At 36.2% G+C, this 23,978-nt stretch overlaps 1 protein-coding gene and 1 pseudogene across 2 annotated transcripts in view; one reads left to right on the plus strand and one right to left on the minus strand.

The window, feature by feature from the left end:
* The window catches only part of DIPK1A (divergent protein kinase domain 1A), a 116,237-nt gene that overhangs the window by 19,863 nt on the left and 72,396 nt on the right, over positions 1-23,978 (plus strand). The window contains exon 1 of one of the 2 annotated variants that reach the window (XM_038541345.1): positions 23,766-23,869. The exons of the other annotated variant lie outside the window; for it this stretch is intronic. The gene's annotated coding sequence lies outside the window, so the exon portion shown is untranslated. Of the gene's footprint in view, positions 1-23,765; positions 23,870-23,978 lie in introns of those variants that run through there. 2 annotated transcript variants of the gene reach the window in all.
* On the minus strand, positions 2,152-3,944 carry LOC119876397 (annotated as a pseudogene).

Raw genomic sequence — 23,978 nt, forward strand, 5'->3', positions numbered from 1 at the left:
TGTGGGATTCAATCCTGGGTCTCCAGGATCGCGCCCTAGGCCAAAGGCAGGTGCCAAACCGCTGCGCCACCTAGGGATCCCTATTACAGGTTTATTGCGTATTTTGTCTCTTTTATTTGAGTGTGGTTTTGTAAGCTGTAGGTAGTAAACATATATCCTCAACCTACCATCTTGAACTAAAAGTCCTGGTGTGAATTTTAAACTATCTCTCTCATGAATATTTATCTAACCTGTTTATCTTCATGGCTGCAATGTCTATTTAAGCATTGCATAATTTATAAATTATTTCAATAAAGACAAGAGAATTAGAATAAATAACGTCAGAGGGATAAAGATAAAATGGCACTTTTTTTTCAGAAAATCTTGTATAATAACAACAGTTTATTTTGGTTAAAAAACGAAAAAAAATTGTACTGAACTTGTGGCAGTGACTTGATCTCTGCTCTCAGAGAATTCACATGTTGGTTTAGGAAGTTTCAGGAGTTTTTCTGGCACTGACGGATAAATAACAAATGAATTTTAAAAACAGACAACACAAACATTGGGCAGCTATGTACACAATGCAAATAATTAAAATAGGTGATGTGCTAAATCGTGTCAGGACATCTATTTGGCCAGCTGGTCAGAGAGCCTTTCTGTGGAGGGAATGGTTATTTGAGATCTGGCTAAAGACCAGGAGACAACCAGGGAAAACCTGGGATCTTGGCATTACCATCGAACACTGTATCCTTTCCACTCTACTCAGATCAGGGCTTCCTACCCTTTGGTTTTGATCGTACTTCCGTCCTATAAAGATTTTTATATTAATGTAATGAATTGCTTAAACATTTCATAGCTTTTAAATAGCACTTTGGTGAAATAAAAGACTCATGAGATAATTTATCCCCCTAGGACAGAGGAGGGATAAACAAGGCTTTTTATTCCATGATAGCAGAATGGTTTGGTAAATTTAAAGGCCTTAATTATTATGCTTTAAGCAACAACTTAATTTGCTTCAGTCTGATTCTTAGCTTTTAAGGGGGGTTCTTCCTTTGATATATCATGTTGCTATTTTGGTGCTTGTCATTTTGCTCTTGCAGTTTCTCTCATAAAAAGCATTTACAGCTCACTTCCATGGAATCCCTCTGCTAGTGTTGATATCGCAGGCTGCAGATGCACATTCACTTTTATCTTTAAATTGGGTACACTTTTCAAGGAGTATAGGGGAGAGATGGTTTAAGAGAGCCAATTTGTAGACCTTTAAACTCCCCATGTAGTTTTCCTCACATTGTTCTGGCTGAGAATGTGTTTGTGATGGAGGTGCAGGGTCTGCTCTTCCCTTTCTCTTTCACCATTGCCCCTTTCACACTATTAAAAAAGAAAGGCATACTGCTCTATCTCTGATCTCACAAAGGTCCCTGGATGTAAAAACACCCGGGCACCAAAGGGCAATTGAAAATATTGGTGTCTGTGGGAAGATAGTAGATGACTAAGTAAGATTATCTCATGTAATGATGGATAAAGGTTCCTTTTGCAATTCCAAGACTTTTTTTTTTGCTCTTTTTTTTGCTCTTATAAAACTAAGAGAAGACCTAACTGATTTGTTTGCTAATTAACTAATAGACTGTTAAGTGTGTATATATTTTAAAGATTTTATATATTTGAAAGAGAGTGTGCACAAGCAGGGTGAAGGGGAGAGGGAGAGCAGAGAGCCTGATATGAGGCTTGATCCTAGAAGCTTGGGATCTTGACCTGAGCCGAAGGCAGATACTTAGTCAACTGAGCCACTTAGGCACACCTATTAAGTATACTTTTGATGATATATTACTGTCATATTTTTAAAAAATATTGTTCAAAAATTTTTGAAGAATTGAGAAATAATTGCTCTAACAAGACTTCCATTCTCCTCTCATTTATGTGAAACAGGTTTCTCACCATTTAAAGTTATGAAAACTGAAAGTAGTGATAGAATTGGTGCTGAGCACTATTTCATCCTGGCAATAAATAATGGTCACTACATGGAAATGTGTACTAACTGAAGAAGAAAAACTTCACCCATCTCCTTTTAAATTTTATTTTTTTATGAGTCTAAGATTACATATATTTCAATTTGTCTTCTTATAATACCTTTTGGCTCTATGATAAAAATAACTCAGACATATGGAATTCAAGCTAATCTGTGTAACTGTCACAAGAAAAAAGCATTAAATGCATTTCTGAAATAAGTATTTTCATTTAATTTCAGAATCTCAAAACAGCATCAGACATTGGCTTTGTTTTGAAAAAGTTTATTTAAACACTAAGCTAGCTAAAAAACCTTCTTGAAAGGTTCAAACACAATAGATATAGAAAATGCTTTCCCGCTAATCTCAATCTTACATAAATGGAAGAGGTGAGGGGGGGAAAGGTGACAATTTCTTCAGCAGCATATATGGCTAAACTCATCAACTGCCTTAAACTGGAATGTCCATTACTAACCCTTAAAAAGTGCTGGGCAAATATCAAAAGTCAACCCACTTCATAAACCAGAAGACAACAATTTTAGGGTTACAATAAGTAAAATATTTTTGAAACACTTAAAAAACTTTTAAACTAGAGGAATCATGGGGCACTTGGGTGGCTCAGTTGGTTAAACATCTACCTTTGACTCAGGTCAAGATCCCAGGGTCCTGGGATCCAGCCAAGTTGGGCTTCCTGCTCAGTGGGAAGCCTGCTTCTCCCTCTCCCTGTTCCCTACTCGTGCTCTCTCTTGCTGTCTCTCTCTCTCAATAAGTAAAATCTTAAAAAAAAAAAAAAAAAAATCTCAAGGGATCATCTCTTAATTGTAAAAAAGAAAGGCATAAGAGAAAGTAAAAGACATTTAAACTAAACTGATTCTTCAATCCTCTTTGAACAAAAGAAATGAAAAATAATGGTTAATTAGCTAAGCTTTGTACTCTAACCAAACTAATTAATTACAGTAATTTAAAATGGGAACAGCCCACCTGTGTAGTTTGACAGTTTTGAATACTTTTGCAATGATTTTTTTTTATGCAGATACTAAATGATTGGTTATGCAATGTGCATCTGTATCCTGCATCTCTGCCAATCCTGTAGCTAAGGATCTAGTTCCAGTCATTCTTAGTACATGTCATTGGCAACTGTGGAGGTAAAGCTTTGAAAGTAGTGTCAGATGTTGTCTAATAATTCTCACTGATAGCAGTCTGATACTTATTTTCTGCAGCTTCTATAATCTTTATAAATTCTTTTGCTGTTTGTACTTCATTAGATGCTGTTAGGGAATCTAGTATATTTTTATGACTCAGTGAACATTATTATCTTCATAATAGTGAACCTGAATTTTCAAAATGCCAACCACTTGAGTGGTTGAAGAAGTGATTGTAAACTTCCACTCTGAAAAAAAAAAAAAAAAAAAAAAAAAAAAAAAAAAATAAACTTCCACTCTGACCTCCAGTGACCATTCCAAAAGTTTTTTGCTTGGAACTAATGGCTTTCTCTGCATGCAATAATGATTTGCTGTCCATCTATTTTTTAAAACCATATAACAATGCAGACCCCATTTAGATAATGTTCTTTTATATATGCTTGCAGAGTGGTTTCTACTGAAGTTCTCCATGTATCAGCTGCATTTTCTGCTTCATATGGTCTTGGATCAGTTGCTTCCTTTCTGAACAAATTTGAAACAGGTTCTTGTCGGAATCCAAAAACTTTCCATTTCCTAAGTTGCCATGTTCTTTTATCAATAACCTGTTCTTCATAACCTTCAATTTTCATTGGAGTAAACTGGTCCAAGTTATATTGTGCAAATGCATGAGCTGCTCCTTCCCTAAGAAGATTACCATTAAGTGGTAACCAAACATCATTAAGCACCTTTTTTTAAATTCTCCAGGAGGGACATGAGTAATGAATTTTGCTGCTCTACTCACCTCCTCCTCATTGAAGAACTGCTCCTCCACATCCGCCATTTTCCTTCTGGCAACAAACCAGGTGGTGGCAATGGTGGCAGCAGCAGCCACCTGAATTCCCCTCACACCTATCTCTTTAATACAGTTTTCTTTATTGCATTTAAGAATCTTTAAAATCAAATTTTGCAGTATATTTATATTTTAATTGATTGGTTACTAATTATAATTGTAAAAAAAACCTCAAGAAGAAATTGTGTTAACATCTGAAGTCTTATATTACAGAAAATAAAGAGAAATTTAGTTTTAATTTACAGACAGATTTTTGTTGGGGGAAAAATATAACTGTCTAGTAAAAGACTTTCAAACAGAAAATACATTACATTAGAAATAATTCATGTGGGAGGAATCACCTTTTCTCAAGCCTTTGTCAAAGCTTGACAGTATAGCTTCATTAATCAAGATAGTGTGGTACTAGTGGAGGAATAGATACAGATCATTGGAGCATGGGGAACCCAGGATTAGAGCCACATGAATATGCTTAATTAATTTTTGACAAAGAACCTAAAAGCAATTCAAATAGAGGAGGAATAGCTTTTTTTTTCTTTTTTCTTTTTCTTTCTTTCTTTCTTTTTTTTTTTTTTTCTTTTTTTAGGAATAGCTTTTTAATGATGGGTGCTGAAGCAATTAGATATCCATTAGCAAAAGAAAAAAAACTTTACATAAATCTTATATAAAAATGAACTAAAAATAGATCATAGACAAAAATGGAAAACATAAAACTACAAAACTTGAAAAAAAAGTGGAGAAAATATTTGGGGCCTACAACTTAGGTAAGAAGTTCTTAGACTTGACATCAAAAACATGATCCATAAAAGGAAAAATTGATAAGTTTTATTTCATCAAAAATAAAATCTTCGGGCAGCCTGGATGGCTCAGCAGTTTACTGCTGCCTTCAGCTCAGGGTGTGATCCTAGAGACCTGGAATCGAGTCCCATGTCGGGCTCCCTGCATGGAGCCTGCTTATCCCTCTTCCTGTGTCTCTGCCTCTCTCTCTCTCTCTCTCTCTCTCTCTCTCTCTCTCTCTCGGTGTCTCTCATGAATAAATAAATAAAATAAAATAAATAAAATAAAATAAAATGTACTCTACAAAAAACCTTGTTAAGAGGATGCAAAGACAGGGTACAGATGGGGGGAAAATGTTTGCAAGCCAAATATCTGACAAAGAATTAGTATCTAGAATATATAAAGAACTCTCAAAACTGTAAAAGACACACAATCCAATTAGAAAATGGGAAAAGGAAATGGGAAAATTGCTAAAGAGTTTAAATTCATTTGATACATTTATATTTAAGATGATATAACAGCTTTATTTTAAAATATCAATATTTACAATGAAGTTACTCCTGTGCAACTACTTAAACTTATGGTGAAAATTTTAGATGTCAGTTTAAGAATGTGTGAGGGGATGTATAGTTTTCAAAATTTTCTTGGGCGTCTGCAAATAAAAAGCTAGATTTCAATAATACATAACCCCCATTGATGAAGGGGCTACATTCCAAAATTGAATTTTAAAAATCAAAATCTGGGGCATTTGGTTAAGCAGCCAACTCTTGGTTTAGGCTCAGGTCATGATCTCAGAGTTATGGGCTGGAGCCCTGTGTCTGGCTCCAGGCTCAATGTGGGGTCAGCTTGAGATTCTCTCTCCTTCTCTGCCTTTCCTGCTTATGCTCTCTCTCTCAAATAAATAAATCTTTTTTTTTTTAAAGATTTATTTATTTATTCATGATAGACATAGAGAGACAGAGAGAGAGACAGAGGCAGAGACACAGGAGGAGGGAGAAGCAGGTTCCATGCTAGGAGCCTGACGTGGGACTCGATCCCGGAACTCCAGGATCGCGCCCTGGGCCAAAGGCAGATGCTAAACCGCTGGGCCACCCAGGGATCCCCAAATAAATAAATCTTTTAAAAAAAGAAATCAAAATCTTAATTGCCAGAAGTAGTTGAAATAAATACTAATGAACCTGGGAGCTGCCAGTTAAGGGTAGGATTAAAAAGGAAGAAGTATTGTACTATTTAGATGCTTTCATTGGCCTTTAATATCTATTTTTTGAATCAGTACAGGTGTGTTCAGTTGTGTTCCAAACAGGCAAGAAAGGAAAAAGAAAGGAGGCAGAGGAGGGTTCTGTTTTTAGCAGTCTCTGTTCGAGAGGGCAGAGGGACAGGGAATATCCATCATCCGAAAAGGACTAAGTCAGGTTTACCATTAGATAATGCATGATTTCAGACTTCCAATTCCTACCTCCCCCCCAAAAAATTTCTCTTTCTACCTGATGATGTCCCAGTCTTAAGTAGGGAGTTAAGCCTTCCATTTACACCATTGGCTGACTTAATTAATATATACCAATACTTTGAGATTAGCTAATGTTATAGGGTAAATTAACTGCAGTCACTTGATATATGTAAATTACATCTAATCATTTCTTAGATGATAGAGGAGTGGAATGTGAAAGGAAGAGTTATGGAATACAAGGAGGTGTTTGGGAAGGTGGGAAAGCAGAGAGTTATGCTCTGAAAGCTGCAAATAAAAATAGAAAGTGAGGTATTTTGGTCTTGCTAATGGATTGCTTAACATGATTTATGAATGTTTTGGTTAATATTTTAAAATACTGCTGACTGCTTTATTAAGGAATTTATATCTCTGAGGATTAATTAATCTAAAATAGATCCCATTAAATCAGGTTAATAAAAAGTGACCCATAGCTAGATCTGCCAAATAAATTTGAAAGTCATTATGTTATGTAGACTTCCCGCCCCAAAGGTGACAGAAATTAACCATACAAAATGATAGTATTGGGTTATAGATGTCTTATGTAGCAAGCCTTTTTATTGAAGTGATTTTTAAAAAAGATTTTATTTATCCATTTGACAGAGAGCATAAGCAGGAGGAGGAGCAGGTAGAGGGAGAGGGAGAAGCAGACTCCCAGCTGAGCAGGGAGCCTGATGTAGGGCTCAGTCCCAGGACCCTGGGATCACAACCCCAGCCAAAAGCAGACACTTAACTGAGTGAGCCACCCACGCATCCTATTGAAATGATTTTGAACTTTAAGAAAAGTAGAAAGAATTCTAATGTTATATTAAGATGAGTAATATGCTTTAGCATGAGATTTCAAGCCTGTGATTTGCCTTATATCAAACTCCTTTGTCTTTCTTTCTTTCTTTCTTTCTTTCTTTCTTTCTTTCTTTCTTTCTTTCTTTCTTTCTTCTTTCTTTCTTTCTTCTTTCTTTTTTTTCTCCTTTGTCTTTCTTAGCCTTATTTTTTTTTCATTTACTGGTGAGATGGTAATGATAGTTGATAGGAACAGTTTTTTCTTACCTACCTAGTAACACTATTTTCAGTAATAAAAGAGGAATGCTTTAGCTTCCTCATAAAATGTTATGATATCCAAAAATTAATAAACATTTGAATGGCTTTTAAAAAACACATTATGGCCATCTATGTTGTGTGCTTGCCTATTTCAAGAACTTTTTTAAAAAAGATTTTATTTATTTATTCATGAGAGACACACAGAGAGAGGCAGAGACACAGGGAGAGGGAGAGGCAGTCTCCATGCAGGGAGCCCGATGTGGGACTCGATCCCAGGACTCTAGGATCACACCCTGAGCTAAAGGCAGACCCTCAACCACTGAGCCACCCAGACGTCCCTCAATTTCTCCCTTCAAACTATTTCTCTTGACATATATTTATGGCTACCTTGGATAAATCAATGTATTTTTTCTTATCAAGAACTTTTACTCTATCTATTACATAAAAATTTCTCAAAATTAATATACTGGTTATTTTAAAATTCTGTTATATTGAATATAGAAAATGTCATACTGTATGATGATAAATGCTTTAACAGCGTGACACAAAATTTCTTTTTCCACTTTCAGTTAGAGGATGGCATATTTTTATTACCTAATGTGAAAAAGATTCTTTTAATATTTTTGTAGAACTTGGAATAGAAAAGGGCCTAGACAGAATAATGCACGGAGAGATACAGATCGATACTATCTGTGTTTACTAAAGAGAGCCACATCGTCTTCTTGTTCATATAAATGCTTTCAAGAGACAAGTAGTAGATGTATGTCTAGGGACATGAAGGTATGCCCTTCATCTAAGTGGTTGGTATACCTTAGAGTTACATGTCGGCCGCCTCCATGGAGAAGTGGTGCGAATTATAGCATCACTGGGAGGCTGCTTCACCTCTCGGTGTGGGGAGAGGTGAAAGTAGGGAATAACCCTAGTTCATGATTTAAGATTATGACTCTATGAAAAACTCTAACACTCATTAAGTATACAGTTCTTTGATATTGGCAAGTATGTTTTTAACTCTGTTATAAAGAATGGCATTTAAGGTTAAATCTTCATATTGAATGGTTCAAAAGTAAACTTTGAAATTCCTTATAAATGAAGGATGATGGAATCACCCTCAGGTCAAAGTGTGATTTTTTAACCCTGAAATGGACACTTGACACAAACGGACAGTTACTTCTTAAGTTTAGTGTTTTCCAAAGAAGAATGAGTAAGTGAAAGTGCTTGTTTCTTCTTAGGTACCATATCTGCAACTTGGGAAGGCATCTGCTAAGTGATACTTTTCTGGACAGAGAAGTATCTGATTAAAGATTAGAAACTAAGTACAGATCAATAATCCAGTCAATCATGTTTCTCCTGCCAACCTAAACTTTATTAAAGCTTTACTAGCATCCACATTAAATAATCTATCCTTGTCAACATAACTTTTGAAAATAATAACATTCTCTAGAGGAAGATTTAAAGAAAAGCAGACACCTTTGCACAATCAGGAACCTTCATACTGACCATCATTTTTTACAAAATTGCTTAGTCTGTCCCTGCTTCTTCCATTATTGCATAAGTAGAAACACTCACTCTGACTTGTCTCATTTGAGACCAGTCTGCTGAGACTTCTACTGAGTTTTCCATGTAGCCAATTGTTAAAATCAACAAACAATACTAAAATTTGTACGGAACCATAAAACCCCGAATAGCCAAAGCAATCTTAAAAGTGCAAAGGAAAACTGGAGACATCACAATTCCAGGCTTCAAGTCATAGCTGTAGTGATCAGAACACTATGGTACTGGCACAAAAATAGACACATAGATTAATGGAACAAAACAGAAAGCCCAGAAATAAACCCACAATTATAAGGTCAGTTAATCTTGGACAAAGCAGGAAAGAATATCCAAGGGGAAAAAGTCTCTTCAACAAATGGTGCTGGGAAAACTGGACAACAGCATGCAAAAGAATGAAACTGGACCACTTTCTTACACCATACACAAAAATAAATTCAAAATGGATTAAAGACCTGAAACCATAAAGATCCTAAGAGAGCAAGGCAGAAAGCACTTAGGAGTGCCTGTGTGGCTCAGTGGGTTAAGCATCTGACTCTTAGTTTCATCTCAGGTCATGATCTCATGGGTGGTGAGATCAAGCTCTGTGTTGGTCTCCCCTTTCAGCAAGGAGTCTGCTTGAGATCCTCTCCCTCTGCGCCTCTTCACACTTGCACACACTGTCTCTCTCAAATAAGTAAATCTTAAAAAACAAAACAAAACAAAAACTCTTGGGACTACATCAAGATACAAAGCTTCTGCATAATGAAAGAAACAATCAACAAAGCTAAAAGGCAACCTATGGAATGGGAGGAGATATTTGTAAATGACATATCTGATAAAGGGTTAGTATCCAAAATATATAAAGAACTTCTAACACTCAACACCCAGAAAATAAATAATTTAATTTACAAATAGAAGACATGAACAGATATTTCTTCAAAGAAGATATTCAGGGGCAGCCCCGGTGGCTCAGCGGTTTGGCGCCACCTTCGGTCCAGGGTGTGATCCTGGAGACCCAGGATCGAGTCCCACGTTGGGCTCCCTGCATGGAGCCTGCTTCTCCCTCTGCCTGTGTCTCTGCCTCTCTCTCCCTCTGTGTCTCTCATGAATAAATAAATAAATAATAAAATCTTAAAAAAAAAAGATATTCAGATGGCCAACAGACACATGAAAAGATGTTCATTATCACTTATCAGTGAAATGCAGATCAAAACTACAATAGGGATATCACCTTACACCTGTCAGAATGGCTAAAATCAACAATACAAGAAACAACAGGTGTTGACAAGGATGTGGAGAAAAAGGAAGCCTTTTGTACTTGAGGAATGCAGACTGGTAGCCACTGTGAAAAATAGTATAGAGGTTTCTCAAAAAGTTAAAAATTGAACTACCCTATGATCCAGCAATTGTATTACTAGGTATTTACCATCAAAATACAAAAACAGTAATTTAAAGGGATACATGCATTGCTATGTTTGTAGCAGCGTTATTTACAATAGCCAAGATATGGAAGAAACCCAAATGTTCATGATGAGGAATGAATAAAGAAGATGTGCCCCCCACCCCAGCTATAAAAAGAATAAAATCTTGCTCTTTGCAATAACATGAATGGAACTAGAGTATAATTCTAAGCAAAATAAGTCATAGAAAGACAAATACCTTATGATTTCACTGATATGTGGAATTTTAAAAAACAAACAAGCAAAGAGGGAAAAAAGGGAGAAAGAGAGAGAAACCAAGGAACAGACTCTGAACTATAGAGAACAAACTGATGGTTACCAGAGGGGAGGTGGCTTGAAGGATAGGTTAAATAGGTGATGGGAATTGAGGGGTGCACTTGTCTTGATGGGCACTGAGTAATTAATGTATGTAATTATTGAATCACTATGTCATACACCTGAAACTAATATAACATTGTATGTTAACTGGAATTAAAATAAATTTTTTTTCAAGATTTTATTTATTTATCCATGAGAGACACAGAGAGATGCAGAGAGAGAGGCAGAGACACAGGCAGAGGGAGAAGCAGGCTCCCCATGGGGAGCCCGATGGGGGACTGGATCATAGGGCTCCAGGATCACACCCTGGACTGAAGGCGGCACTAAACCGCTGAGCCACCTGGGCTGCCCAAAATAAATTTTTTTAAAAAGCTGTTAAACTTACAATGTATTGTAGGTCTACTGGTGGCACGGATTTTCTGTCTTAACACCCATCTTTCACTTCTTAACAGCCCAGTCCCTCCATGAGTCTTTTTAAAAAAATTTTATTTACTTGAGAGAGAATGAGGTAGAGCAAGGAAGAAGCAGACTCCCTATTGAGCAGGGAGCTCTACTCAGGGCTCTGTCCCAGGGCTCCATCCTAGGACCCCCAAGATTGTGTCCTGAGCTGAAGGCAGACGCTCAACTGACTGAGCCACCCAGGCATTCCCCGAGCCCCCTCCTGAGTCTTTAAAAAAAAAAAAAAAATGTGTGAGGGGACAGAGGGTTGGGAAGATGTTCTGTTCACATATAGCAGCCTAAAGTGATTAAGCAAAAGCCAAAGAAGATTATCATCACCCCATGCTGTAAAGCCCCCAGTATGACAATGAGGCAGAGATAAAATGGTGGTTAAGAATATCAACCTGGGTGGCTTAGTGGTTGAGTGTTTGTCTTTGGCTCAGGTTGTGATCCTGGGGTCCTGGGATTGAGTCCTGCATCCACCTCCCCACAAGGAGCCTGCTTTACCCTCCGCCTATGTCTTTGCCTCTCTGTGTGTGTCTCTTATGAATGAATAAATAAATATTAAAAAAAAGAACATCAGCTTGGGAGCCAGACACACCAGAATTCAGGTCCTGGCACTACTACATTTGTACTGTTTGCCTTTAGACAACATAATCAGCCTATGTTTCTTTAGCTGTAAAATCATGAAGATTATAAAATTATTTCACAGAGTTAGGAGAATGAAATGAAATAATATATGTAATGCACCTTGCTCTGTGTATAGTTCCTGATAAGAACAATGATAAGGAGAGGGATAAGAAAATCATTGTTTTACTAACATTTTTTAATTTTTTTTAATCAGAAAAGAGCAAATTCCCTATCCTAGACTATAACTAGATCTCTAATTCTGTGAAGCTATGAATTTGCTAAAAGTTAATCTGCAATTAGCTTAAAATCAGTTTGGCTATTAGCATTTACGTGTGTTTTGGTATTTATTTCAAGAGGTGCTGATTTTTTATGTGAAAGATCAGAACCTTAACACAAAATAACAAGAAAAAGTAATGCTTCTTAACTTTTTACTAAAGTTTAAATGCATATGGAAATGCATATTTGATCAAGAAATTGAACCTTGAGAGGTACCTGGGTGGCTCAGTTGGTTAAGCATCTGACTCTTGATTTCAGCTCAGGTCACAATGTCAGGTTTGTGAGATAAAGCCCTGTGTTGGGCTGTGTGTTGGGCATGGAGCCTGCTTGAGATTGTGTCTCTTCCTTTTCCTCTGCTGCTCCCCCACTTTTAAAAAAAGTAAAAAAAAAAAAAAAAAAGAAAGAAAAAAGAAAAGAAATAGAACTTGTCAGCACTCTCGAAGCCCTCTGCATGTTCTTTCTGTCACCCCCACCCCTGCAGTAATAACCACAATACTGACTTCTGATGGAACATATTAGTTTTGTCTGTTACTATTTTGGAGATAGGTAGATGATGATAGATAGATAGATAGATAGATAGATAGATAGATAGATAGATAGATAGATAAAGTGGACTCATGCCTTTTGGGTCTGGCTTCTTTTGCTTAGCATTACATTTGTGAGACTCATCCATATTGTCACAAGTAATTATACATATTCACTCTCATTGCTGTGTAGTATTTTGTGTGTGTGATCATACTCCAACTTATTTATCCATTCTGTTAATGGATTTTTGGTTTGCTTCCAGTTTTTAGCTATTACAAATATTGAAGCTGTGGACATTTTAGTACTTGTCTAGTGAATGTTTATAAGCATTTCATTGGAGTGGAATTGCTGGGTCATAGATATTCCTACATTCGGTTTTAATAAATAATTACAATCAGTTTTCCAAAAAGATTGTTCCAGTTTATACCACTAACAGTGTATGAATACTCCATACATCGCACCATATCCTCACCAATACTCGGTATTTTACATCTTCTTCATTTTAGATGTTCTCATATGTGTAGAATGATATCACATTGTGGTTTTAATTTGCATTGGCCTGATTACTAATGAAGCTGGACATCTTTTTAGGTTTATTTGCCAAATGGATAGCCTCTTTTGGAAAGTCACCGAAGTTCAGGTCTTCTGTTCATATTTCTGTTGCATGGTCTATATTTTTCCTATTGATTCACAGTAATTCTCTATGTAAAATCTATATGGGTTATTTTCAGGTATATTATTATTATATCTATCTTTGTGGGTTGTCATTTTGCTCTATTAATGGCATCTCTTGATAAACATAAATCTTAATGTAATCAAATGTATCAATTTTTTCTTTTGTGGTCAAAGTTTTTATGTCTGATTTAAGAGGATACAAATACTTCAAATACTCTAAAGTCACAATGTTTTTCTCTGAATTTTATTGTCTTATCTTTTTTTATCTTTCATAGTCCATTAGAGGTTGATCTTTTGTAAATAGGTGTAATGAGAGGTTAAGACATCCCCCTCCCTACCCTCAACTGGATGGTCAGATGACCTTTGCTGAGATTTTTTCCAAAAGCAGCATGAATATTTTGGTGATGATTGGGTCATTCACTGCTAGAATGAGTTCCAGTCCTAGCCCCAAAAGAGACTGAAGGAGCATTTTTAGATCTGTTATTCTTTCCTGAATCGCTATTTGATCTCCAGCACAATAAAGCAGGTATGGATTTTTATTGAGATTCCCTTCCCCTAGGCTGAAAGTCATATCTACTAGAGTTAGGTAGAAGTATAATATAACTGTAAAGTAATACTTGCAAATTATTCATGATGGGTTAGTCATCAGTAAGTGTGCTATAAGAAAGTTGAAGTGATTGTAGAAAGATTTTTTTAAGATTTTATTTATTAATTCATGAGAGACATAGAGAGGGAGAGGCAGAGACATAGGCAGAGAGAGAAGCAAGCTCCATGCAGGGAGCCCGATGCTCCGGGACTTGATCCTGGGATCCTAGGATCATGCCCTGGGCCAAAGGCAGTCATTCAACCACTGAGCCCCCAGGTGTCCCTGGAGAAAGATGTTGATCTGACTGTATCTAGCTTTGGGTTTTATATGAAAGGTTCAAAAAACTTAAGCTCAATAATAATATCACCTTACATTTATAGAATACTTTGCAGAGTACTTTCATTTACAGTATTTCATTTTGATCCTTATAGTAACTATCACTGCAAGGTTTTCAAGGCAGATATTATTGTCCCAGTTTAACACAGGGGAAAACCCAGAAATTCAGATCAGTTAATTAGCCTGGTAAATAATTTGACAAAACTGATAACCTAGTAGTCTTACTGCTCTGACCCAACCACTTTTACAAGACTGCTCTAGGCAAATTGAACCAGAGATACAGACAGCCCCCAGATATGATTTATTCTCTCAAAGGGATATAAAACTTCAGTGTTTAATCAAAACGAAAATATTTTAGGTCTGACAAATAAGCTGAATCTTGGAGGGGGTTCAGCTCAGTTTGATAATCTCACATTTTCTAGTTGTCTTCTCTTTATAACCATCAGTTGGATTAGCTCTTTATGATGCTTTAATCCCTTTCTCTATTGCATTATAAATGAACTTTGTGTTTGATGTCTATTAGCAAAGAGACATAGGACCTAAGTGCAATTAAACTAGACACAAAAACTGGTGAGAATTTAATTTTAAAAGTATAACTCAGAGGTCATCAAATTTGCATGATCCTACTCAATTGTAAAATCCTGGAAGCTGGTGGTTGCAGAACTTATGTTAATACTTTCTGGTTTTCCCTAGAGTAGCTAACAGTGAATTGCATGTAATGAACATCTGTAGTCTGTATGAACTAATAATTTTCTCAAGTAGAAAAGTGAAGGTAAAAGTTGTTTCTACTAATGGTAGATTGAAAAAAAATATCTAAATGACCTGTTCATTAAGGAGCTGGAACATAAATCATCCAAGGCCATGTATAACAGCATTCAGTAAAGCAATAGATCAGGGTTCTTCATATCTGATGGAGGTGCATGCTACCTGCTATGGTGGTTCTGGCCGAGCCAGACTAAACAGCCATGCTGAGCAGCTTTTATGTTCTTCTCTGTTTCCTTTTCAGAAAAACTAGACTTGGGTTTTTGAAACTATCTACTTGGTTAAATGAATGTAGAAAGATGTGATCTAAATCATAAATTCAACTGTGTACTACAGTTTTTTCATGATAGTATCCTTCTCTCTGACTCTATACAGAGCCAAATCTACTACTTTCTTATACTGGAGGTACTTTCTATGTTTTAACTTGTTTAATCAAATATGTATCGTTGTGTTTGTTTCTTTGCTCTTATTTGAATGTTATAAGATAATTAAGGATTAGAGGGCAGCCCTGGTGGCGCAGCGGTTTGGCACCACCTGCAGCCCGGGGTGTGATCCTAGAGACCCAGGATCGGGCTCCCTGCTTCTCCCTCTGCCGCCCTCCTATGAATAAATAAATAAAATCTTTTTTTAAAAAAAGATAATTAAGGATTAGATAAAAGTCTTATCATCAAGTTACATGGAATTATAATTTAAATGATAGAATAGGGGCACCTGGGTGGCTCAGTTGGTTAAGCATCCAACTCTTATTTTCTGCTCAGGTCATGGATCTCAGGGTCCTGAGATTGAGCTCCACTACAAGCTCTGCTCTCAGTAGGGAGTCTGCTTCTCTTTTCTCTCCTCTCCCTTGATCTCATCCCCTGCCCACACCTCTCTAAAATTAAATAAATAGATCTTTAAATGATAGAATAAATTATATGATAATATGATATAATGAATCATATATAATCATATCATATATTAATATGATATAATAAATTATGATCCTGATCCAACCTGCTTGTTCTATAGGTAGGGAGGAAACAAGGCTCAAGTCACACCTAGTCAGTCACATACCATAATCTTTAAAGAATCTTTCCAAGTTTAAAGGTACAGGATTTCTTAGATGTGTTTTTATAATTTGGAATCCAGTTCTAGACTCATTTTACTTTGGTGACTCCAGACTTAAAATACATAATCCTTTTAGAAACTATTATGTACAGTCACAAAATAAAAGTATATTGCCATTTCTAGTAAAATACTGATTGAAAAAGAGCCTATGACATTCAAGTTTTAGATTAAATAAAAAGACTTTAAGATACAAGCAACATGGTCTTTTAAATATGATTTAGAAAGATAGTACTGCTTAATGGAAAGGTTGAAAAATTATTGAACTGGGAGTCTCAAGACCTGTGTTTTGTACTGTCACCAATTAGCTGTGTCATTGTGGGCAAATGACCTACCTTCTCTAGGCTTTGGTTTGCTTGTTTGTACAATAAGGAATGAGGGCTAGATTTCTTATTGTCTCTCCAGTAAATAACTCATTATTGCAGAATGTAAGAAATTAAGCAGAGCAAGTTTGATGTCAGAAGTCTTTGGACATGAAAATGATCTGTGCCTAATATTCTTTATCTTGACACTACTAAGTAACCACAGACCAGCCAGCCAGTAATCAATCTCCATCTGTAGGGCAGCCACTGTTTTCCATGTATAGAAGTCTGGAGAAGGGCCAGGTTTTATTTTTGCCAGAAATACTCTTGGCAAATCCGTATCCCTAGAGATGTCTGTTTAATTTTGTGGTGCAGTGCATGGTTTAGTGAAAAAGAAAAGGAATGCTGAGCTATTTCATTCTGAATATTCTCAGAGACAGCTTATGTTCTTTGTTTCCATACTATCTATGTTTCAAGATGTATTGAGGGTAGAGGTGAGCCAAAATGAAATGAAAAGAGGAAGGCAAGAAACCTTCCACAGTGTATGCTGACTTTGGAGATGAATTTGAACTGTAGGAGCGATGTGTATGTTTACATATATTGAAAACTTCCGATATATGTATCTAGTATTAAATATCTTGCAGATTTGTCATTTGACTTTCTTGTGCTAATTTTTTATTTTGAACTTATTTCCTAGCTTTAAATTGTTTTAAAAAAACAAAACAACAAAACACCTTTTTCTTTTATTTGTGACATTTTCCATAGATATTTCAAAACTATCCCATTATCGTGCCTTCTGGCAATAAAGATAAAAGTATGTAAATTTGAATAAATGTTCTGCTGGTTTTTATTCACTTGGAAAGATCCTAATTAACAACTGGATTTAAAATTTATTTGTCAAAAAAATAAATAAATAAAATAAAATAAAATTTATTTGTCAAAGATCCCTGGGTGGCTCAGCAATTTAGCGCCTGCCTTCGGCCTGTGGTGTGATCCTGAGGTTCTGGGATCGAGTCCCGCATCAGGCTCCTGCATGGGGCCTGCTTTTCCTTCTGCCTGTGTGTCTGCCTCTCTCTCTCTCTCTCTCTTTCGAATATAATAAAATCTTTAAAAATAAATAAATAAAATAAAATTTATTTGAGAAAGTTTGTGACCAAAAGATAAATGCTGAAAGTTAAATATCCAATTTCTTTTTTAAAAAATATTTTATTTATTAAAAAAAAAAGATTTTATTTATTTAATAAGGTCTGTAAACTGTCACTGTATATCACCAGTGATCTCCCATCCTGCATTTTCTTAATTTTTTCAGCCTTTTAGATACTTTTCGCATCCTTTTCTCCTAACTTCCATATCCATTTTTTAACAAATCCTAATAATTTTATTTTCATGATGTCTCTCAGATTTCACTGTTCATCTTACTGCATTTGGCATGTCCTCATCAAGTCTGGGCCTAGATTGCTGTAAAAGCATCCTATGTAGGCTCTCTGTCCTCAGTATTCCCTCTTACATAGTAAGCCCAAATCCAGATCAGTCTTGAAACATCACTTTTACTAGGCTCTGTATCTGTTTAGAAATCCCAGAACCTCAAGATCGCACTCCAGTTTAGAAAGACTTCTTAATTCAGTTCTCAATACTATCAGGCATTTGAAGTCCTCTATATGCAATACTTTGTCTTCCAATTGAGTTAATTCAGCAAATACTGTTTTGAGCATCTATGTGGGAGACATTGTGCAAAGGTAAGAATAAATAAAATCTAGCTTCTTGCAGATGTATAATAGCGTTAATGTTAACATATCCAGGATTTTTTTTCCATTTAGAAACTAGTTCTACTTCATTCCATTCTACTTAAACTGTTCTTGGCTAAGGTAATCAGTGATCTCCTTATTGCCAGAGTCATCAGGCAGTTTTCCATTTTAACTTTACTTTTTTATGCCATTGAGTACTGTTGACCAGGCCTGCTTTCTTGACACTTTTTCCTTCCTCAGTTTCTAAGTGTAAAAACTATTCACATTTTCTATTTTTTTTTAAGTAATCTCTACACTCAAGGTGGGGCTTGAACTCACAGCCTGGAGCTCAAGAGTCACATGCTCTACCAACTGAGCCAGCCAGGTGCCCAGAACTTTTTTTTTTTAAGGAACAAAGTTTCATTTTGTTAATCTTCTGTACTTTAGGTTATTCTCTATTTTACTAGTTTCTGTATTCTTCCTTTCCTTCTACCTCCTTGGTTGTTTTTTTCTGTTCTGTTTTGTTTTTGTTTTGTTTTCTGTTCTAACTTCTTGAAATGTATGTTTAGCTATTTAATTCTTTAAAAAATAGACTTTAGGAGCACCTGTGTAGCTTAGTCGGTTGAGCATCTGACTCTTGATTTCAGTCTAGGTCATGATCTCAGGGTTATGAGATCCAGCCCTGAGTCGGGTTCTGTGCTGGGTGTGGAGCCTGCTTAAGATTCTTTCTCTGTCCCCCCTCAAAAAAAATAGACTAGGGCAGCCCCGGTGGCGCAGCGGTTTAGTGCTGCAGGGTGTGATCCTGGAGACCTGGGATCAAGTCCCATGTCGGACTCCTTGCATGAAGCCTGCTTCTCCCTCTGCCTCTCTCTCTCTCTGTGTGTGTGTGTGTGTGTGTGTGTGTGTGTGTGTGTGTGTGTGTCTCATGAATAAATAAATAAAATCTTTGAAAAAAAAATAGACTATTTTTATAGCAGTTTGGGATGTATAGCAGAATTGATCAGAAAATAGAGTTCCTATAAACCCCGTATACATACAGCCTCCTCTACTACTAAGGTCCCCCACAAGAGTAGTGCATTTGATACATTGATGAACCTACACTGATACTTCATTTTCACTCAAACTCTGTAGTTCACATTTAAGTTCATTCTTGGTGTTGTACAATGTATGGGTTTGGACAAATGCATAATGATATGCATCCACCATTACAGTATCATATAGAATGGTTACACTGCCCTGAAAATCCTATGTGCTCCAACCCATTCTTTTCTCCTATCCCCAACCCTTGGTTACAACTGTTCTTTTTATTGTCTCCATAGTTTTACCTTTTCCTAGAATGTCATATACTTGAAATCAATCAGATTGGCTTTTTTCACTTAATGATATGCATTTAAGGTCCCTCCATGGCTTTTCATGGCTTGATAGCTCATTTCTTCTTAAGACTTAATAATATTCCATTATCTGAATATAGCACAGTTTATTTATCCACTTCTATAATGAGGGATATCTTGGGTACTTCCCAATTTTGACAGCTGTGAGTAAAGCTGCTATAAACATAGCATGCAGGTTTTTGTGTGGACATAAGTTTTCAGTTAATTTGGGTAAATACCAAGGAGCATGATTGCTGGATTAAATGGTAAGAGTATATTTCATTTTGTAAGAAACTGCTGAACGATTTTTCAAAGTGAATATACCATTTTACATTCCTATCAGCAATATGAGAGTTCTATTGATCTACATCATCCCCAGTTTTTGGTATTGTCGGTGTTTTGAATTTTAGCCAATCTAATAAATGCGTAGTGGTAGCTCATTGTTGTTCTATTTTGCAATTCCCTAATGGCATTTGGTGAGGAACATCTTTTCATATGTTTATTTGCCATTTGTATATCTTCTTTAGTGAAGTGTCTTCAGATCTTTTGGTTCTGTAATTTTCAGACTGCTTTTATGACCTGTGCATTTAAGGCTACAGATGCCTTGTGAATTATTTGAACTCTGAATCTTGGTGAGACAAAATTTATACCTTAGCACTTAAAAAAATGTTCCATGTGTGTAGCAGTATTGGGTGAAATATTCTTTATTAAGTTGTTTCCAAATCATGTTGTCACATTGTTCAAATCTTTTCCAGTCTTACTGACTTTTTTTGTCTACTTATTCTACCAATTATTGGGAGAGGTGTTCAAATCTCCCACCATTATTGTGAATTTACCAATTTCTCCTTCTAGTTCTGTCATTTATGGTTTAGGTATCTTAAGGTTGCATAGAGCCTGTTAATTCAAAAATGCTATAATTCATGATGATTTCTCATTATATCATTAGAATGTATCCCTTGAAGTCTGTTTTGGCTGGTAGCAATATAGTTATATTATTACCTATAGAACCTGCTAGGACTATACCAGCTTTCAGTTTGTATTTGATTAGTGTAGCTTTTTCCATTCTTTTACTTTAGGCTTTTTTTTTTTTTTTTTAGATGTGAGTCTTATGAAGAGCACATCTTTGGATTTTTTGTTTTTATCTTTGAGAATCTTTGTCTTTTCAGAGGCTGAAAATTTTTTTTTAATTTTTATTTATTTATGATAGTCACACAGAGAGAGAGAGAGAGAGAGAGAGAGAGAGAGAGAGAGAGAGAGGCAGAGACATAGGCAGAGGGAGAAGCAGGCTCCATGCACTGGGAGCCCGACGTGGGATTCGATCCCAGGTCTCCAGGATCGTGCCCTGGGCCAAAGGCAGGCGCCAAACCGCTGCACCACCCAGGGATCCCAAAATTTTTGTTTTTTAACAGCATTCTTGTTCATTCGTATTTTATGTTGTTGCTGATCTGTTTGAGTTTAAATCTACTATCTTGTTTTGCCTCTCTTAGTTTTGTGATGCTATGGTGCTGGTTCTCCTCACACCTTTCTTTTTTTTTTTTTTTTTTTTTAAGATTTTTATGTATTCATGAGAGAGAGAGAGAGAGAGAGAGGCAGAGACACCCGCAGAGGGAGAAGCAGGCTCCATGCAGGGAGCCGGACGTGGAGGCTGCTGGGCTGAAGGCGGCGCTAAAGCGCTGAGCCACCTGGGCTGCCTTCTTCACACCTTTCTCAGTGTTTATTTGTGTGTATGAGCTGGGGGTGGGTGCCATTTTTTCTTTACTACTTAAATGCCTATGATCCCCAGGATCTTATTATTTGCCTTTTATTTTTCTTACTCTATTTACTTGCCCTTGGTGGCTTTATTCATACTCATAATTTCAACTGTTAAGTATTTGCTGAGCTCCAAACCTTAATATTCAAATGCCTCCTGGACTTCACCACTTGGAAATTCTGTCACCACCCTAGATTGATCATATCCAAAACCATACTTACCTGCTCTAAAAGTAGTCCACTTTCTATATTTCCTGGATTGGTAAATAGCACTACCTTTCCTCTTTCAGTATATCCTCCTCTCTGCTCCCTGCATAATCCAGTCTCCAGATCTTAGAGTCATCTCCTTTCTGTTTCCAAAGCCAACTGCCTATATTTTAGGTCTTTATCATGATTTGGCTCATTACAATGGTTTTCTGAATGGCCCCGCTGCATGTATTCTTACATTTCTTATTGTATCCATATTTTTACCTTTTCTCTCTACATTTTACTTTCCATTGCTTTCAGAATGATCTTAAAGGGTTTAAGCAGAAGAATGACATTAGATTTGCATCTTAGATGTATAACTCTGAAAATTTCTGGTAAATATGGCAGACAGTTATTTAAATCTAATGGCTATGTCGTTTCATAGCTTATAGATTCTCTAGAGCAGTTGACTTTCAAACTTTTTCAACCACAACCTTTAGTAAGAAAAATACATTTTATACCTTAACCCAGTACACACACACAGAAACACACACACACACACACATAATATAACTGAAACAAAAGTTTTACTAATAATACTTACCTTTACTGCATTCTGATATTCTTTAATCTAGGCCATTTCATTTTTTAAAGATGCTGGCTGTAGTCCACTAAATACCTCTACTTTGAAAAACTCTGGTCAAGAGTGTGTCTCTTTCAACTGATTTTAGATGAAGAAACAAAGGCAATTCAGTGGAGAAAGGATAGTCTTTTTCAACAAATGATGCCGAACAACTAGACATCCACATGCAGAAAAGTAAATTTAGACACTGACCTTACACTTTCTAATAAAAATGAACTCAAATGGGGTTCATAGACCCAAATGTAAAACATGAAACTATGAAGTTAGAAAATAATACAGGAGAAAAGTCTAGATGACTTTGTGTTTCATGATGAGTTTTTAGATTCAACACCAAAAGCATGAATTATGAAAGAAAAGTATAAGTAGGACTTAATTAAAATTAAAATTTTCTGCTCTGCAAAAAACACTTAAAAAATGAAAAGACAAGCCATAGGCTGGGAGAAGGTAATAGCAAAACATGTATGTGGTAAAGGATTAGTATCTAAAATATACAAAGAACTCTTAAAACTCAACAATGAAAGAAACAACCAAATTAAAAGTAGGCAAAAGGCCTGAACAGACACCTCATCAAAGAAGAAATAGAAATGGCAAATAAGCATATGAAAAGATGCACTGTATAATAGACCATTAGGAAATTTTAAATTCATTTATTTTTTTTAAATGTTTTTAAATTTATTTATTCATGAGAGACACACACAGAGAGAGGCAGAGACACAGGCAGAGGGAGAAGCAGTCTCCACCCGGAGAGCCTGATGTAGGACTCGATCCCAGGTCTCTAGGATCATGCCCTGGGCCAAAAGCAGGTGCTAAACCACTAAGCCACCCAGGCATCCCAGGAAATTAAAAATTTAAATAATAATCAGATACTATTACATACCTGTTAGAATGACTGAAATTCAAAACACTGGCCATACCAAATGCTAGCAAGAATGAGGAACAACAGTATCTCTCATTCTTTGCTTGTAGGAATACAAAATGCTATGGTGACCACAGAAGACAATTTGATAGTGTCTTACAAAGCTAACTGTAGCCCCTTACCGTATGATCCAATAATCATGCTTTTAGGTATTTACTCAAATAAATTGAAAACTTGTGTCCACAGAAAACTATACACAGATGTTTATAGCAGCTTTGTTATAATTGTCAAAACTTGGGGAGCACCTGAGTGGCTCAGTCGGTTAAGCATCCAACTCCTCGTTTCAGCTTAGGTCATGATCTTAGGGTTATGGGATGAGCTCCTTATAGGGCTCCCCACTCAGCAGGGAGTCTGCTTCCGTTTCTCTCTCTTCGCCCCTCCCCCAACTTGCAAGTTTTCTCTCTCTCTCAAATAAATCAATAAAAACCTTAAAACAAAACCTTGGAAACAACCAGGATGTCTTTCAGTAACTAAATGGATAAACCATTGTACATGTTAAGAGTGGAATATTATTCAGCAGTAAAAAGGAATTAGTGATCAAGCTCAAAAGGACATGGAGAAAACTTAAATGCATATTGCTAAGTGAAAGAGGACAGTCCAGAAAGGCTACCTACTGCATAATTCCAACTGTATCACATTCTGGAAAAGACAAAACTATGGAGATAGTAAAAATAAAAATGGTTATCCAGGGTTGGAGGTGGGGAAGGATAGCTAGGTGGAGCTAAGGATTTTAAGGACAGTGAGATTATCCTGTACAATACTGTAATGGTGGATGCATGATGTTATGTATTTGTCAAAACTAATAGAACTATACAACACAAAGGATGAACCCTGATGTAAACAGAGAGTGGGGGGAGAGATGGAATATATGGGAACTCTACGTTCTGCTCAGTTTTTCTGTAAATCTAAAATTGCTCTTAGAAATAAATCTATTGATTTTTTTAAAAGTAAAAGAAACATGTATGTCTCTTAATCCATTCATTCATTCAACAGATATTTATTAAATACCTACCATGTGCTTAAGAGTGAAGTACTAGAAATAGTAAATTATGGAAGACCTATTTCATTCGAAGAGCAGCTAATCTAGTGGGGTAAGTAAATAAACAATTGGGGTGATGTTTGCTATGTCAGAAGTGTGTATAGATTGTTATAAGACCCAGGGAAGGACCTTGTTAGTCTGGGGTAGAGAGGGGAAGGAAG

This window comes from Canis lupus, chromosome 6, assembly GCF_011100685.1.
Source record: "Canis lupus familiaris isolate Mischka breed German Shepherd chromosome 6, alternate assembly UU_Cfam_GSD_1.0, whole genome shotgun sequence".
NCBI classification, from domain to species: domain Eukaryota; kingdom Metazoa; phylum Chordata; class Mammalia; order Carnivora; family Canidae; genus Canis; species Canis lupus.